This window comes from Leuciscus leuciscus (assembly GCF_965113295.1).
Source record: "Leuciscus leuciscus genome assembly, chromosome: 3".
NCBI lineage: Eukaryota > Metazoa > Chordata > Actinopteri > Cypriniformes > Leuciscidae > Leuciscus > Leuciscus leuciscus.
In genome coordinates this window covers 65,229,957-65,249,145 of record NC_138727.1, presented here as the reverse complement: position 1 = coordinate 65,249,145, position 19,189 = coordinate 65,229,957, and the positions used below count along the sequence as shown (strand labels likewise).

The 19,189-nt window shown below is 38.4% G+C and overlaps 3 long non-coding RNA genes across 6 annotated transcripts in view; 2 read left to right on the top strand and 1 right to left on the bottom strand.

The window, feature by feature from the left end:
• LOC309495490 overlaps positions 1-275 on the top strand; it is a 30,819-nt gene extending 30,544 nt beyond the window's left edge. Inside the window, exon 3 of the long non-coding RNA XR_014204683.1 lies at positions 95-275. This is a non-coding gene — a long non-coding RNA (uncharacterized lncRNA). The remainder of the gene's footprint in view (positions 1-94) is intronic.
• Positions 276-2,118: 1,843 nt separating this feature from the next.
• LOC309495507 lies at positions 2,119-11,183 on the top strand. The gene is made up of 3 exons (XR_014204703.1): positions 2,119-2,210; positions 8,090-8,211; positions 9,231-11,183. It is a non-coding gene; the product is annotated as an uncharacterized lncRNA (long non-coding RNA).
• On the bottom strand, positions 2,858-6,683 carry LOC309495953. Of its 4 annotated transcripts, none has more exons than XR_014204896.1 (11): positions 6,652-6,683; positions 5,717-5,914; positions 5,530-5,579; positions 5,035-5,083; positions 4,859-4,930; positions 4,673-4,754; positions 4,545-4,578; positions 4,375-4,461; positions 4,082-4,237; positions 3,662-3,920; positions 2,858-3,569 (listed from the first exon to the last, which is right to left on the bottom strand). It is a non-coding gene; the product is annotated as an uncharacterized lncRNA (long non-coding RNA). The 4 variants fall into 4 exon arrangements; XR_014204898.1 differs by having other exon boundaries at positions 4,082-4,201; XR_014204899.1 differs by lacking the exon at positions 6,652-6,683 and adding an exon at positions 6,443-6,457.
• Positions 11,184-19,189: the final 8,006 nt, after the last annotated feature.

Sequence of the window (19,189 nt, the reverse complement as noted above, 5' to 3'; positions counted from 1 at the left end):
CGATTAGTGTGCACTGTGCATGTCAGGTGCACGTGAGCGAGCGCGAGCGCCGCATTCCTCAAAGAAAATGAAGTGCCATATAGTACCAAAAGAGGTTCCCCTATTATTACGAGCCAAAGAACCACTGTTGGGTACTGATGAGCACCATTTTTGTTGAAGCAATTATAAACAACCAAGGTGCTATATGGCACCTCTTATGGTTCTACATAGCACCATTTGACAAAGGTGCTGTATAGCACCTTTAAAGATAGGTGCTATATGGCACTTAAAGTGGTTCCCCTATGACAGGGGTCGGCAACCCAAAATGTTTAAAGAGCCATATTGGACCCGAAAAAAAATAAAAAATCTGTCTGGAGCCGCAAAAAATTAAAAGCCTTATATAAGCCTTATAATGAAGGCATCACATGCTGTAAGTGTCTATATTAGCTTTATTAGCCCCCTAGTATCAAAATGATAAGTAGCCTACAAATACATAATGAGCATTCATGATTAAATGTTTATTTTCCCTGCAGCGCATCCTGGAGAGAATGACGCACCACGTGACTACTCTGCTGTACGATGGTGCTTTAAGTTTAACTTCCATTATAATTTTAATGTATTACGTTTTATTTATTTGTGTATTATTTTTACAACGTGGAAAAACTTTAAACCTTTCACACGTAAGTTTAAAATATTTGTAAAAGTTTTTCAAGGCGACCGTTATTTAGAATGTGTCACTTTATGGTTTCCAAGGTGACGCGTCATTTCGTGTCACGTGACACACCGCAGCAACAACAGAGCTGAATGAATGATGATCTGCTTTTATGTCATTTTTCCTTTTTTATTCAAAATTTTCACAAATTTGTTAGATATGGCATGAAATATCTGATATTCCGATTGTCAAATATATGCAAGTGGAAGTATTTTGTTGTTTAAACACCATAACGATCGCGTTAGTTGAGCTGTATGCGCGATGGCCGCAGACGCAGTTCAGAGAATCGGATCTGTTGGATTTACAACACGTGAATTCATCCACTTCTCCCGAAATACATCAAAGTAAGTGGTTGGTGAACTGGGAGAAGAATAGAGTAAACTTTAAAGTTACTTACACAATGTGTATCTGATATAAATAAAACGTGTCTAATTATAATGGAAAGGATTATTGCCTCTTCCTTTAACATCAGTGTGTATTTTACAAACTCTAAATGTATTGTTTTTTTAGTACTTAACGTTATATGTCTGAAACCTAAAATAAACATTATGTGGTTGAAAACACTGAAAAGTTGTGATATATGACAGCTCTGAGCGCGCCTGTCTCTGGCTCAGCGCCAGCCAACGCGCGAGAGCACATTTGAATTTAGCAGTTGATCACGTCATGCACTGACTGTTCTGATCACACCGATGCGATCGCAGGTGCGAAAGGGTTAAGAATGTTTGTCATGTTTTTCCTCCTACAGAAATTATATTAAAACAAAAAATATTTTTTCCATTTTCATATTTTTGAAAAAGCTCCAGGGAGCCACTAGGGCGGCGCTTAAGAGCCGCATGCGGCTCTAGAGCCGCGGGTTGCCGACCCCTGCCCTATGATTACAAGCCAATGAACCACTTTTAGTGCTATTTAGCACCATTTTTGTTTAGAGTGAAGTGATGCCGTCATATATGCTAAATATATGACAATATATTGCTATCACATATACATATCTCTAGATATATGTTGATATAAGTTTATAACATATATACATTTTTCATATTAAATGAGTATATTGTCATATATTAATATGATGTATATGATTATTATTTATATAATATTGTATGTTATGACCATATATGTCACCGATATGTTTAATTTATATATGCCAATTTATTTAAACAACATACATTTTACATGCCTGCCCTACACTGTTAAAAATTAATGAAAAAATACAGACAATTTCCAACAGTAAAATACTGTTATTTCAATTAACAGCTAAATTGTGTAAATTTACAGCTAATGGTTGTTAAATTAAGCACTTGCAGTAAATTTACAGCATTTAACAGTAAACCGGTTTGTTTCTGTGAAAAACGGTCGCGCGCTGTAAAAAGCAGCACATGGGGGCGGGGCTACTTCAACACCACACGAGCACACGAGGCACGAGCTCTCTCGTCTCGTCTGCAGAAAGAGGTCAACGGTCAACGGCATCTCTTCAAAACTCTTACCGATCTGCGTCTACTAAAGACGGCAATTGTTCAAGGTAAGTTTTTTTCTTTGTTGTTATTTTAGTATGTTGCACTCAACTTCGCCTTTTTTTTTGTTTTTGTTTTTTGACTGTACCAATTTAAGTTACTTGGCGGCGAATCGCTTGTTTGCAGCCAGATAGATCGTTCTTGGGTGAGGCATTTCACTAGTCAGTGTTCTCCATCAGATTATAACTCTAGGTTTGGGAATAATTGATGAAGGGCTGCTGAATTATTTGAAAAAATAATGCACATCCGACGTTGTAATGCAGGCAGCCACGACTCGAAGTGCAATTCAACAGCTCGTCATCAGTTATTCCTCATCGGTGACCACACCTCAAGCCCAGATAGCAATGAGTCGGCGGCCCACCGTCGGCGCTCCGGCGGCAGTAGAAGCGGCAGAACGGCGACATCGCAAACACGTTGGACGGCGCACCGCCGGCGGCAGCCGCTTTTTCTACTGGCAGCCGCCTTCCTACCGCCTTCGTTCCGCGGCCGGCCCGCGGGCCAACCGCCGTCCCGCCGCCTTTATATTGAAGGCGGCCCGCCGGAGGCAAGCGCTATTTTCGAGCGATCTGCCGCCGCTTATTCTGGCTATATATAATATTTAATATTTATAGCATGCAGTTTATCAAGAATAATGATTGCTCAAACCAGACAAATATCCATTTGGCATTTTTATTCCACATTTCAAAGTACATTAACTGTCATTTAAACAAGATGTGTCAGATCACTGAAACATAACAGAAAAATAAATAAATCAATATACTAACATGCAGGTTTCTTATTAAATTTTGGTAAAACAAAAAACAGCCTTACAAGCAAATTACAACTCTTACAATAATTGTTCATATAAAGAGGACAGCTCTAGGGTGAAAAAAATTACCTGTAAACATTATGACAAGTAAAGAGAATACTTGATACAAAATAATGTGCAGGATACCAAATAAATCAAAGTATGACATCACATTTACAAGCCATTTCTAACAATAGGTTAAGTGGTAGTAATTTATAGTAAAGCTCTGGAGTAGAATAGACCATTATAGCTGCAATGCTGACCTGTGGCACAAGGACTTACAAGCATTATTTGAAAAAAGAAAAAAAAGAAAGTAATTTCCACAGTTAGTGAGTATAGTGTGACACTTCTGACTTCTTTAGGGGTCTTGATGTTACTGACTGCAAGATAAAGAAAGGATTCCAGTTGTCAGTGATTCTGGGGTGTCAGTAGTCAGCCTAAGTGGTCGGCTGTGGGTCCCTCTCAGCTGTGCGGTGCCTTTTTCTGCCTTTACGGTCAGATGCTCCTTTCAGGTAACGCGAAACGTTAACCTAGACCGCTTCATCAGTGGCATCCTGGGTTGCCAGGTTCTTCCGGATGGCTAATTTAGAAAATACAGATCTGTCATTTCATTTGAATTGCATGAGGCCATACACATCTACTTAAATATAATAAAAGAAATATCCAACTTACTTTGAACAATGGTCTAAAGCAGTGGTTCTCAATTCCAGTCCTCGTGACCCACTGCTCTGCACATTTTGTATGTCTCCCTTATTTAACAGACCTGAACCAGATCATCAGCTCATTAGGAGAGACTCCATGAACTGAACTGAGTGTGTCAGATAAGAGAGACATACAAAAAGTGCAGAGCAGTGGGTCACGAGGACTGGAATTGAGAACCACTGGTCTAAAGGAACATGTCTCTAAAACATGCTTTATCCCCTACACCAAGCTGAAAATCCAAAAAAGTGTTACAAATTACATTTCTCTGAAGCTTCTCATAAATAAATAAAAAATGTGAAAGGCTAAGGATTCAGACTGTAATATATGCAGTTTACAATCTTAAATTTTACTTTTTAGATTACTCTATGGTGTTATAATCAGCAAACTTACAAATTGTTCCTGGAGCTTTTTATCCTGCTTCAAACTGTTGTCAAGACACAGCAAATCTTCCTGGGTGTGTAGGGGGAGTAACAGATCCCCTGACAGGGATAACTCCAACATCGCCAAACTCTGCAAGACGTCACAACATAAGGGTCTGATCTGCACCTATTTCCCAGAATAAAATAGTCAGTCCTGGTCCCTCAACTACTAAACTATGACATTTATATCTAGGTCTACTACATGTACAGGTAGCCCCAGTGGGAATTAAACCAACAACCACAGGTGCTGTTTGCAAGTTGTACCTGATTGCCCAGTGCAAGCAAACGTCTTCAACATTGTTTGTTGAACTTGCTTCACCTGCTCTTGAAGTAAGCCGCTGTCATCCGAAGCTACAAAATGAAAGGCATATGGTCATTTTGGACTTACATCACACACAAAAAAGTACCATTTAAGAAACAGTGCAAGTTCTCACCTGCTCGTGCATTGCTTTCCCTCAGGGCTTGGTTCTACATTTAAAAAATAAAATAAAACAAACAACTAAAGGCACTATTTGCAATACTGTTAAAACACTGGACATTAAGACATAGGGCTAGAATATACCTTCACAGCTGAAAACTTCATGCTTGACACGAGATGCCATTGGAGTACAAGGGCCAACAATAGAGCAATGACTTTCTCCCTCCTATTGATAATCATTGACATGTAAAAATATGTTTGAAGTTATTGCATACATTTAATGAATTGGACTTAAATGTAACACTTAGTTAAGCGCAACGTATTACATACCTCCAGAGTTTTCACCCATATGCTGCCAGGGTAAATTTGCTGCCGGGGGTGTAAAGCTTAGTACTTGATGAGCTGGGGGAGCAAACATAACAGCTTTCATTTCAATGCAGAGTATTGCATATTCAGTAATGAAACAATAATTGAACTGTGCAAAGCTAATGGAATGTACAACACACCTCAACACCTTTCATCCAGAAACTGCTGCAGCGAATCCCATCAAGTGTCCTAGTGAAAAACAGATGATTATTATTAAAGGATTCATCATCTTAAAGTCAGCATGAAATCAAATTTTACAATTTGTATTTTTATATGTAATATTGTAGTGTTTATGTAAATGATTCATCTGTGCACTTCATTTTTTATTCATGTACCCTTATAATATTTAATCAAATACGTTACCCTTCCCTCCCCCCTCGAAACGACTTCTCTTCCGGTCATGTGCAATGGCGTGAGGGCGTGGCAACTCCCCTCAAACCATTAGTCTGCTATGATGGAGAGATGGAGAGGAGGAGCGCTAGAGTAAAACCCTGCTCCTCTATTCAATATTCCCTTTCACTTGGAAATACGTCACAACACTGGAGAAAAGTCGTTTGTAACTTCCAGTTCATGCCAACTTTAAATAGAAGCAATAGTTTCCAAGACAAAAAAACTTCACAAATAACATCACTTACTTGTACTCAAACTCTTGGCGGATTCTGGATTACTGGGGAGAAACCTGGTTCTAAGAAAGAGGAAACAGAAATTTGATGATAATAATAATAATAATGAATGAAAGATTCCGCTATCCACAATAAACAGACAAATAAATTACACAGATAAAATAAAGGAAAATCAAATGTACAAGTCAGACCCATTTACCTGCTCCCTTCATGAACTTAAAATGATGTTTCTCCCAGGTGCTGTGTGGAGGTGTGCAGCGGATGGCTAAATTGTTCCTTTGTCTTTTTTGCAGAGGTTAAACGGGGCAAATGGCACATGCCCTTCGCTGAGCCACTCTTGCGGAACCACTGCAAATGGCAGATCCTCCTTGTTGATAAACTGAACAATGTGAAGCATCTAAAATAGAAGACACATTAGCATAAAGTATACTTTTTGATAAACAAAAATTCAGGCAAAATCAACAACATTAAAATGCTCACACCTTCGAAAAAGCAGTAATTTTCACAAGTGGATCAACAGAAAACCATGTTCAGACAAACAAAATCATATAAAAAACCTATATACATCGTTATTTTTGTAAGAAAACACCAAAAGTTAAACTAGTCTTTCTAGATGTAAAGTTTGGCTACCTACTGTAGCTAGATACATTTAACATGTAACGTTAGAACATGCTTGAACTCAGTGTGTAAAAAAGGTGAAACAGCATGTGGTAGCGAACACTAATCTAGACTAGCAGCATAATTATGTTTAGTTAGAAAACAACACAAGTTATACTGATCAGTCTTTCTTGTCGTGAAGATTTTGCTAACGTTACCATTCCCACCGTAGTTCAGGAACTGTAACGTTAGTTAATTCGACTGACCAATACTATCTTAAACCACATGTACTCACACTTGTATAAACATACATAACAGTTAAACATACTTAGAAGAAGAAAAAAACTCAACGCCAGGAAGAAACTAAGTAACGTTAGCCTAGCAATGGCAGAAGCATGGCGGAAACTTTGCAAACAAGGCTAACTTACTTTAGCTTGACTAGTTAGGCAAGAACAGATTTTAAGAAGAAGAACTAAAAACAATGTCAAAAATGAACATATATATATTGCGTTAAACAAAAAGGAAAAATGTACTTACTTAAAAGATCGTATATTTCCTCTCTCCAAATCATAGCTCCAAATACTGAAACCGTGTGACGAGACGAGTAAATCTGCTTCAGTTTTTTAGATGCTGCCCCTCTCGACCGGTGGAGGTACTTCTCTGTTTGTGCTTTTACACTTTCTTAAACATTTGTACAGGTCGCAAAACTCGCAATTGCAAACTGCAAAGTAATTCCTTATACATGTAAAAGGTAAAATAAATTAAAAATTGAGCTTGTAAAACAATGAAAGACATAACCACAATTTCCTGGAGTGACAGAGAGACAAAATATTTATAAATATTTCACTTTATCCTTCAGGTCAAAACAGGGATTTTCATGTTTCTCATAGACATTACCATGGTTGCAAATTAATAAAAAAAAATATAAAGCAAACCCAAGATTTTGGCCAAGTTGCAGATGTCTTTCACTGTTCACTGATTTCAAGCATTGGTGAAAAATCTAACTTCATCCATTTATTCTGCTAAATTGTTCATACCATGAATGAAATATTTATTTTAAAAACTAATCAGAATCAGAAAGATATTTATTGCCAAGTAAGTTTTACAAAAGGAATTCTTTTTGGTCTATTGGTGCATCTCAAATTGTGCATAAATCAAAGAAATGTAAAGAATTGTCACCTTAAGTGAATAAAATAATTCTATATATTTTACATATTATCGCTTCAGAGTTTCAAAGTAATTTAAATGTAATTTCCTAAACCTTATCATGGAATCAGAGTCAAATCTGTTATAACCCCTAATGGCTTAGGAGCAACAACAAAAATGTATATAATTCACATAATAATTATAATCGCTTTAAATGTGAAAAGTAGTTAAGATGCTGTCAGTTTCACTCATGGCTGGTCGATTTCAAAGCGGCTTGCCGCCAGCCGGCCGCGGTTCATTTAGACGGCGGCAACCGCCAGAGAGAATGAAGTCGGCGGCCCGGCGGCTGTTCGCCGGCGGCATCTCGCAAGAAATGGGAGTGACGTATTCGGCGGCAAACGCTTCATCGCCGCCAGCGGGACGCATCTATAGCCGACAGCTTGGGGCCGGCGGCAAAAAGAAGCCGTGCCGATATTTTTTGCTATCTGGGAGGTATTTCTTATTATCAGATACCAAGCCTCATTTCAAAATGTTATTAGAGCTAACAGAGAAGTGATTCAAGAAAAGCGACATTACTAAGAAATGGGACGATTTTTAATTTTAAAACTATTTTATTAATAAATTTACCGTTTACGGTCTATGTGCAACAGTGCGAGTGTGTGCTTGCACTATATCTTTGTGCGTTTGTATGGGATAAAGATTGGGATAAAGAGAGTATGTGTTCCATAGATGATAAAACATGAAAAAGGTTTGTAATTTCTATCCTGTTGTTAGTTATATTTATTTGCTTGATACATTTTTGTGGGTTTTGGGTATTCTGCTGTTCTAGGCCCTAAGGACCTTTGAGATAACTGAAATCGTTTGGCGGCGTGATATGGAACTGTAATGCGGTCAAAGATGCCTGGAACTACTTGGACCTGCCTGGAACAGCTGGAACAATATTACAAAGAGGTAATATTGCAAGTGGTTTGGTTTTCTTTTATAGGATGTATTTCCGATTTGTATGATCAGAGTCCTGTACAAAATTTGTGCACACATGCAGTACCATTTATGCATTTGTGAGGCACATGCAAATTCACATGCATGTTTCCAGTAATACACCCATAGTTTACAGACACACTCAATCATCTAATTATTCAATCCTCTCTGGCTAACTGGAAAATCAATTCCTTTTACACACAGCTAAACTGTCATGTCTTGGCCCCCGTTTCTGTTAGGATGATATTTTGTTGTTTTCTCTACGGTAACAAACCTACTCCCTCATTTATTTACTTAAAGGGATAGTTCACTCAAAAATTTAAATTCTGTCATTAATTACTCAACCTCATGTCATTCCAAACCAGTACGACCTTCGTTCATCTTCGGAACACAAATTAAGATATTTTTGATGAAATCCGATAACTCAGGGCGGGGGCTCCATTGACAGCTATTTAATTAACACTTTGAAGGCCCAGGAATGTAGGAAAGACATCATTAAAATAGTCCATGTGACTACAAGGTCATGCATGTGCCATGTGTGCTCTCGTGAACGTGGGTCGGAGACTGATACAAAAGAGAAGAAATTGTTGAATAAAGTTGTTATTTTGTTTTTGTTGCGCACAAAAAGTATTCTCGTCGCTTCATAAAATTAAGGTTGAACCACTGTAGTCACATGGACTATTTTAACGATGTCTTACCATTCTGGGCCTTCAAAGTGTTTATTAAATAGCTGTTAATTTCATTTAATCAAAAATATTTTAATTTGTGTTACGAAGATGAACAAAGGTCTTAAGGGTTTGGACCGACATGAGGGTGAGTAATTAATGACAGAATTTTCATTTTTGGGTGAACTATCCCTTTAAGTTTCTAATTTCGTTCATCTACTTACTAAACAGATAATTTTATGTTTAATTAAGTGTGTGCAATGTTATTTATAAGTATCGTTTGCCATGTGCTATATATAATCACTAACATTTATTTTTTCTTCTCAGACCTGGGTGTGTTGACCAGTTTCGACAGACGTCTTGCCAGATCTATCCAAAGTGGGTGTAACATGTTTTTTTTTTGGTCTCTTAAGGTTAATTCACTCACTAGATCCTCTCATTGGGCTGGGCAATTTACACTTTTCTCTTAGACATTGTTTTATCCTCTTAAAACTGTTATCATAATGTTTAAAAATATAATGCAGCATCATTTCAAAAATAAAGATTCTCATTATTTATTTACCCAGATGCCTTCCAAGGTATATATGACTTTCTTCATCAGAACAGAAATGCATATATTTAATCTGGAGGAAATTCAAGCTCTGTAGGATGCATTCAATACAAGAAAATGGGTTCCAGCATTATGATTAATGTAAGAAACAAATTTTACATTTTATTCATTTAGCTGACGCTTATATCCGAAGCGACTTACAATTGCTATATATGTCAGAGGTCGCACGCCTCTGGAGCAACTAGGGGTTAAGTGTCTTGCTCAGGGACACATTGGTGTCTCACAGTGGATTCGAACCCGGGTCTCTCACACCAAAGGCATGTGTCTTATCCATTGCGCCATCACCACCCCACAAATCAATAAGTAAAACATTCTCTACTTTAAACTAGTGCTTCTGATACCGTTTGAAATATCAGAATTTTCATATGAAGTTCATTCTTCTGTTTGCAATCAAAGCATCGTTTTACTCACATGAGCATGCCTGCATACTTGCGTTGCACAGCTATGCAATGAATTTAGTGCAGACAGGAAGAGCTTTTTTGTTAAATCTTTATTTGTTTTGTTTACACCCATTGTTTTGCTACATAAGATATTAATTGATCAGGTTCATGCATTACTTTTGGACTTTCCAAATTATAGTCTTTCATTTTAATGGTATGCATCTAAAGATTTTGAATTTCTTTCTAAAAATGTTTGTGTTCTGCTGATTAAAGGCAGTTGTGCACATCTGGGATTGTATCAAGGTAAAAGAATCATGAGAATTACATTTTTGGACAAATTCTTTAACCCTCTGGGAGTCACACTTGTTATCTTCGCGGTCAAAATTGAACAAAGAACACCAGAGAGTTAAAGGATGTGTGTTTGCAGTGGTTCTCAACTCCAGTCCTCGGGACCCGCTGCCAGGGGCGGAGTGGCAATCGGGAGAGTCGGGACTTTTCCCGGTGGGCCGGTAGTGTTTTGAGGCCGCGAGGGCCGGTCTGAGAATAGTTATACATTGCGAGTTATATTAGCAACACCATCTGAAGGCCTGATATGCGGCTGCTTCGTGCTGGTCAAACTGTGCAGTAGTGCTGGGTGGTATACCGGTTCATACCGAATACCGGAGTTTATTTTTGTTATAATATGACTTTTTAATATACCGCAATACCGGTGTATGTCGCTTTAACAACGTTGGGAACGCGGCACGACACTGTTTGAGAGGGTCCCTTTTCACTGTTGCACTGGTGATGCACAGCTGTGTGTGTTACTAAGCCTGACGGTGAAGATGGATAGGTTAAACTATAGTTGATAGCTGTCAAATTATGTTACAGTGTTTCCCATACATTGGTTCACAATATCAACACATCCTTTTGGAAAATATATTTGTGGTTGGCATTGACATTGTTGAATAAAGTCGAATGAAGTCAAAATGCGGCGCGGGTGTTTTTATATGAATGTACCTGAAGTGAACTGACAGTCTTTAGAAAAGTTTCGATGTTATTTTAATTTAAAGGGGTGGTAAAACGCCTTTTTTCGAAGGCTTGATTGTGTTTGTAGGGTGCACTGTAACATGTGTTCATGCTTCGTTTTTAAAAATTTGCATTATTTTTCACATATTTAAAGGTTGGGTAGGTAGGAATTGTCTAAAAAACTTCTTTTCCAAATTTGTTTAAACTTTATTTATATATCAATTCATAATTAAAATGTAAGTACTCTGAAAAAGAAAGTATAAAAATCGAGTGTCTGTAGACCTCTCACGACTGTTTTAAAGACAGCTCATTATTTCCATTCACTCCACCCCCTCCCTTCTGGGCTCCTTCCAAAGCCACGCCCCCAAAACACATGAACGCGCGACTCCGACCGCTGAGCTGGAAGACGAGCGGAGAGGAGCGCAGTGCATGCAGTGACATCATGTCAGAATCACATGCAGGGGTGCCGCCAGAAATTCTGGGCCCTATGGAAACCAAAATTTCTGGGCCCCCTACATTTTTTACAGATAAAATTTAACCCAATAAACATGCCCTGTATACTTTAATACTTAGCACATTGCATAAGTTGCATACGAGGTGCAGACAATAAAGCTGACTCTGCATCTGTATAAGTCAAACACACACGTAATAACCAGATTATTTTGTTTTTCTTAATATAAAATATTAAAATATCTATTTTGTAAACTCCTTATAGCCAATGGTTACTACAGACACATGTTTTATTAAATTTTATATTATTTTTTTCTGGGGCATTTTATTCATATTAAGAACGTCAAGTTTGACAGCATCGATCGTAGCAGCAGCAGCACTGTCACTTCACAGAACACACGACACACACGGCAAACTGATTTTGTAATTTTTGAAGCGTGTAGATTACTTTTTGTTTTGTAAAGTTATCATCATGTGGCGAACACAGTAGATAAGACGTGTTTAGAGGCTTCAATCTTCGTGAAGTTTCGCGCTCAGGCTCACCTTGTTCGGCTGACTGTGCGTTCACACCGGACGCGAATAGCGCATCAAATTCGCGCCTGCCGCGTCTGACCACTTTGTGTTAATTCCCGCGTCAAGAGCGAAATTGACGCGCGTAAAAACAAAAGTTTGAAACGAAATTACTACGCGTCTTTGCATGGACTTTGAAATCACTCGCGCCTGACGCGCTATTCGCGTCCGGTGTGAACGCACCATGAGACGGGGACGGGGGACGTGGGGGAAGGAGGACGTGGGTGTGCAGCAGCCGCTGAATCTGTGTCTACGAGACATATAACCCGGAGACAGCAGAGATGTTATTATTTTTGGATGTAAATCATAATTCAGTAATTATTTTACTAAGCTAGCTAGATAAAAGCAGGTCATGTAGCAACAAAAATAAGTAACTCTGAAATACAGGAATAGGGCAAGCTACCTTTCTTTTTGAAAAACTGTGTGACATAGTGTCGACTTCGGCGTTCTCTGTCTTCTCTTTCCTTCTTTTCTTTCCGTTTTTGATGCCCTGACTTTTGATGTGACATGCCTGCGTGTGTCACTGTTAGGCCTGTCGCGATAATTAAATAACCGTCTGATCGCGATTATTTGATCTAACCGCGATTGTTTCAGACAACCGCGATTATTGCACTCTTTTATAGGCCTACGGCACAAGGGGGAGTCATGGACCAAAATAAATAGACAAGCACTAATTACGTTTTCCAGCAATATATTCAAAGTCATCTGAAGCCATTCCACAGCTTAATGTGAGGGACAGTATTTACATTGTTAAATTAAAGTTCACAAACTCGTCTGCAGCTGTCAATCAGTCCGTTCAGCATTCAAACTCTGCAGCTGTCAATCATTCCGTTCAGCATTCAAACAGCGCGCGTCGTCCGGTTACGACAGGATACACGGTAAAACTTTCTCCAATGTGACATTGACGTTATAATGCTTGATCTGTAGATAAAGGGCTGTGGATTTGCATAAAATGACTTTATTTTGCTGGAGTTTTTTGCTGTTTCTAAATGACTCGCTTGCTACCGTGTGCCTACACAGCACAAGGACTATGAATTGGCATCAGATGCACAATAACTGGAGTTTAAAACTGTTAAGAAACAAATGATCAATAAACTGTTGCCCTCGACATTTCTTCGCTTTGTGCCGTGAACTTTTAAATGCGCACTTGTGCAGCGCTGCGCACTGTGACTCCATGTTGCTTTGAGCACATCATTCTGCACCCGCGATGCGCATACGCGCTTTGTTCCGCTCTGTTTTGAAGCGTATCATATTATCATGGTTTGTGCACATTTGTTTTTGTTAACATGTTTAGATTTTTTATTTTTTATTAAATTACTGTGCAGATGTTTTCAAAAATTACTTTTTGCTGCTGATTTATACACTCACTAAGTTTAATAAACTAATTGTCATAGCTATTGAATATATTTATTTAATATTTAAAGGTGTTAACTGTAATCTTAGGATTAAATTCATCACAATTATTTAATGAATGAAGCACAAAGCCCTAAAACAGACAATTAATCGGCATAATCGCCAAAGCCCTAACACAGACAATTAATCGGCATAACCGCAATTATTTTTTAGTCAATTAATCGTCAGCCAAATTTCATAATCGTGACAGGCCTAGTCACTGTCTGCGCTGCATCATAGCAAGTGCAATAAGCAAGAGACGCTACACGAGCGATCGTAGCTCGGACAGCGCAGGTGGAATGAACCATTGTGAGGGGGAGGGGTGTGACTGAAATAGTAAATACATTATTTGTTTTTTAAATATTAAATCTATGGTCAAAACGTACAAAATACACATTTAGTGCATGAGGGGCCCTAGCACATTTAATGTATGTATAAAAAAGAGAAAAGAACTAAGAAAAGAAAAAGGGGGTCTGCTCTTCTGGGCCCTAAATCAGCCTGGGCCCTTAGAATCGTCCTAACCTTCCACCCCTTTACGGCGCCCTTGATCACATGTAATAAAAAAATCTATCTTTATCAACAAATGTATTTTAGCGCTACAGCCCTCCCTCCACAGCGGAGCCTGCCATGAACACGCTGGCTAGTAAACATGCAGGGACACTGATGACGGCGGATAAACAGTTATCGCACATTCACTGGTAGGGACGAAACATCAACAATATGCTTTACATTGACTATGGCCTGCCCATACTTTGACTACAAACTTGGTCCTCAAATCATTACGTATTTTGCAATACATGTAATGTAACTTTATAACGTTGCACTCTTTCTATAAGTTATAAATAGCTAGCAAGATAATAATGGTAACGTTACAGTATCTAAGTAATTATTCTAGCGATGTGTAATGCTAAATAAGGTTTGCTAGTACATTATTTCAGCAACATGACAAGCCAGTGAATTAGCAGGTTTCTATTGTTGCTTTGCACAGTGCGTGACATTTTATCTGTATGTTATGCGGCTAGAGTTTTGACACTGAGTCAATGGGCTCCGACGGGCTTGTTTATCGTCATCGGTCTTTTTCCGTTTACCTGTCTTTGTTGTATGAGCTGGTGCCACTCGAGAAATTGGCAGTTTTGGTTGTTGTCCGCCATTAGCACAGCTGCGCGGCACACCGGCTATCTTGATTTTGAACGACGGGACACGCTGTGCGAGAGAGGGGTATGTTTTTTAAGACTGCAGATCGCTATATGACACTGTTACTTTTGTATATTTAGAATGATTGTAGCTAAATATCTGTCGCCTGAACTATTAATCCAATACGAACACTAAACATTGGCTTTACAACAGTAGCCAAATCAAACACAAAACCATGTTTAGCATGCCTGTAGATAAACAAGCATGTAGATAAACAATACATAAAAGCTATAATCAAAGAATAATTTACACTGATCACATAAACGACAACAACCACGAACATTCCAAGTTCGCTGCGCTGGTGATATGTTTGTCGGATAAGTATGAATTAACGTTAGCATTTAACAAACTGGTGTGTGGAGCCAAACAGCGTTGTCCTTCGTTTACATCCTTGCTACAACGTACAATTAACAATACGAACTATTACAGGAAAACACAACGACGAAAAATAAATCATACTTACCGGTTGTGGCCCGTAAACAGTTTCTGTTTTTAAAGTTGGAACTGCTCCATCTTTCAGGACTAGCCGTTGTGCGAATCCTTCATCGGAGGAGGGGTTTATGTAAATATTGGGCTTAGTGATGTCAGCAAGCCCGCAGGAATGTCGTGTAGTCCCTACTGGCCGTTTTTTGTAGTTCTTAGAAATTGATTTCTTTAAAAGCAAATATCTCCCTTTGCTTCAAACTTTGAAAGTTGTAACTTTGCAGATGTTGTTTATGCTCAAACAGCAATATTACACACTAACTAAAGTTAGAAAAGTGAAATCGTGTTTTACCACCCCTTTAATCTTTCTTTATATTGCCAGATAAAGTGCTGCTGCTTTGTGTACAGCCGTTACCGTGGAAACCGCTGTTTCTGCCGCTCTACAGCGCCTCCTGCTGGCAGCTCTTTGCAAACACTGCAAATCTGTATTAATACTAATGTGGATTTTTTTCTACAATATTAACTCATGACAGTAAAATAGGGCATTCTAAGTTAATCTACTGCAGTATTTCCTCTCTAATCATTAGAAAATGTGGTTAACATCCAATCATGCTTGAAAAAAAAAAAAACCATCATATACCGTGAAACCGATATCATTTAGCAAAATACCGTGATATGGATTTTTGGTCATACCGCCCAGCACTACTGTGCAGTGCAGCCTCTCTGCTCAACACAGTAGCTATATAAAAGTGCTCAACCCGTTCGGCAGGTCCAACCATGTCTAGGATTTTCACAAAAAAAAAATAGGGGGATCAGTGTACGGCGGCTACGGCCCCTCCCCAAATGGCATAGCCTGTCGGGCCGGCCTTTGATGTAAAAAGCCGCCGAACACCTCTTTTTCCTCGTCACATTTTGGAAGTCTAACGTCAGTGTGAGTTAAATGATGACACTGCAAAAAAAGAAAACTGAAAGGTGGCGCTGAGCATGGGCGGCGCTAGCAGCTTCTTCAGAACCCCCAAGAAAGTCCAAAGCACGCCGATAGCACGCCCAAAAATAATTTCTGGAAGCAATTATATTCAGGCTGTATTCTATGGAAGCCCTGAACAGCATTTTAAAGAAAGAAAAAAAAAGAAGAAAACTTTCGAGATTTCGAAGTCGTTATTTCGACATAATAAGAGGACATTATAATCTGCATTAAGCCACATTAAGCGTTCTTATAATGGTTTTCTATGGGAGGAAAATGCTTAACATGTAATTAAACGTTGCGTTCATATTCTGGGCTCATCTGATTTTTTGTACATAGCATAGCCTACTTTATTATGATTTTAGTATCATAAATAATAATGATTAATAAATGCACGCACAATTATCCGTGAACTTGATTTGAACAAAATTCAAAATTAATTGAATGCCTTTCAACTTCTGTGTGCAAAATTCTGAATTAAATGAATGTGCAGAAATTTGTACAAATAGAGAGTCTATTGGCCTACTATACTGTTGTATCCATTAAAAAAGCGCATTCATATTTGTTAAAATATTATAATGTAATTTTTTTTCCATTTATGTTGATTTATGGAAAGTGAACAGCAAGTAAGATAGGATGCCCAATATATCGAGGGACATGGAGCGGGTCAGACATGATTTTGACCACTTCATCAAGTTTTGTTTTGTATAAAGCATTTCTTTAAAGTGAATTTCGTTTTATATAAATTGTATCTTAATTTTAATAATTTTTTCATCAACCAATGGATGAATAAATAAGAAGCAAATATAGTAGTCTAGCCTATATAATCATGGAGGCGCCCGCGCGGTCGATTGCATTGCACGTGAACTGGAGCGCATCTCATCCTAACTTAACGAAACTCAGTGTATGCTTCACAGACATAAGAAATACATCAAATACACAAAGCTTGAATGTCTTTAAACGAAATAATTCAAAACGAAAAGAAAAAGGCTACTCTCTGATTATGTAAACCATTATGTGCATTTCTCTCTATAGGCGCGTTCACTATGGCGATCGCCAACTTCATCTTTGCAGTCGACACCGTCAGAAAACACTAGTTTATTAATAAAAATCAATGCACGCGTCACCGGATTTACAAATGCACATCTTGCTTGTTGCACGCACACATGTCGAAATATTATGTTGAAATAACCTTATTATTAATAATACATCTTTTAGAATATTTGATTGAATGCTGAATGTTGCGCTTGTTCAAATTAATAAAATTAAAACTTTAATTGTGATAATTAAAATAATTGAATATTAAATATTTAGTGGCCAAGTTTTGCTCAATTATTATTAATATAGCCAATATTTTAATAATACTTTTTTTCCTCTTTTTGAAAGTTGTGAAAAAACTATAGAGGAGTTTTTCTTTTGCTATTTGAGCAAATGGGAACAACATTTTTTTATAATTTAATATTCTCTCATTCACCGCTATATTTTTTAGCAAATGTTTTTTTTTTGTTTTTTTTTTACCACGAGGGCCGGTGGTCTACGAAATTTGCCGGTAGATTTTTTGGTCCCACTCCGCCCCTGCCCGCTGCTCTGCACATTTTGTATGTCTCCCTTATTTAACACACCTGAACCAGATCATCAGCTCGTCAGGAGAGACTCCATGAACTGATTTGAGTGTGTCAGATAAGAGAGACATACAAAATGTGCAGAGCAGCGGGTCCCGAGGACTGGAGTTGAGAACCACTAAAGCAAAGTGCTATTTTCCTTTTTAATTTACTATTTGTATTTATGCTGAGATTCAGTTTGGGTCAGTTTCAGCCAATTTGTAAATGCCTATTTTTTTCAGGGTGTCCGCGGGGTTGTAAAAAGTATTAAAAGGTAGTAAATGAAATTAGCCAAAATTAAGGCCATTAAAAAGTATTAAAAAGTAATAAACGTCATCTGTCGAGGTATTAAATTTTCAAACCCCCATCCAGCTAGGCCTATGAGTTTCAATTTGTGTTAAAGGGGTCATATAATGCCATTTTTGTACGAGCTAATATGATTCTTTAGGGTCTAAATTAAAAGTTTGTAATATACTTTAATTAAAAATTCTCATTAGTATTGTAAGAAAACACTAATTTTACCTGGTCAAAAACAGCTCTGTTTTCAGCACGCCGTTTCAGTGCATGTGTCTTTAAATGATAATGAGCTTTGCTCACCCCGCCCCTCTGTTCTGTGCGTACACCGTTTGTAACACAATAACCACGCGTTGTTCATTATAAACGTGGGATTATGAATTATATTGAGAACGTCGTACATAGAAAACATGCTGTAATGTACCCTGAGTGTAAACCTTAGATGCATTCATCGTGAAGCCTGCAGCAAGGTTTGCAAATTTCGCAAAGATTAATATAAATACTAATATAAAGGTTAATAAAACATTACACTCACATCTTCTGGAGGTTCAGCAGTAACACGTTGGTACCGATCCGTTTTTTCTCGTTTGTAAAGCTGTCTGGTGTGAAATGATTTGCGTAAACATGAAAGCATGGACGATCGTGGGGAATCCCCGTGAGGGAATCCCCGCGTCAATCCTTTGGGCATATCGCTTCAAAAACAAAACTCAGCCACTGCATCTATAACGGCTCAGATTTAGGAACATCCAAATGACTGCTGTGTTCCTTATTACATCTAAGAACAGAACACCACAATCGTGTAGACGCCATTCTACTCCAGCATATCAACAATGGCGGACTACTATGACGACGGCTGTCACAGCTTGCTCAGGGCGGGTCTTGTGTTGAAGCACGGCTGTCAATCACAATCGCGGGAGGGGCGTACGATCTTATGACGTCACAATATCGAACGGCTTGATTTCATAGATGGTCAAACATATAAGGAGATTAAAACAAAACCACTGGATGGATTTTAATCATGATAGGATGGTTGTGTACAGGCACTGCCAACAGACATTTCAGTGCAATCAACTTGTAAAAGTGCATGTACCATTATATGACCCCTTTAAGTGCAGGCCTTTCTTCTAAAATTCGCATGGATTTATTTATATGTTGCGAGTAGAACCTGAGCGATATCATGTGACGTGGTTTTCGTTCGCGCGCGCGCTGAAACAAACTTGGGACCCGGCTGGCTTGCTCAGGGATGCAAACAGCGCACTTTTCGGCGCCTCCCGCTTTTTTTCACGTCAGTTTGGGTGACAAAGTCATCTGAAGTCATTCCATAGCTTAATGTGAGGGACAGAAGTCTATTTACATCATTAAAGTTTACGGAAACTCGGTTTCCCTCCTCTGCGGCTGTC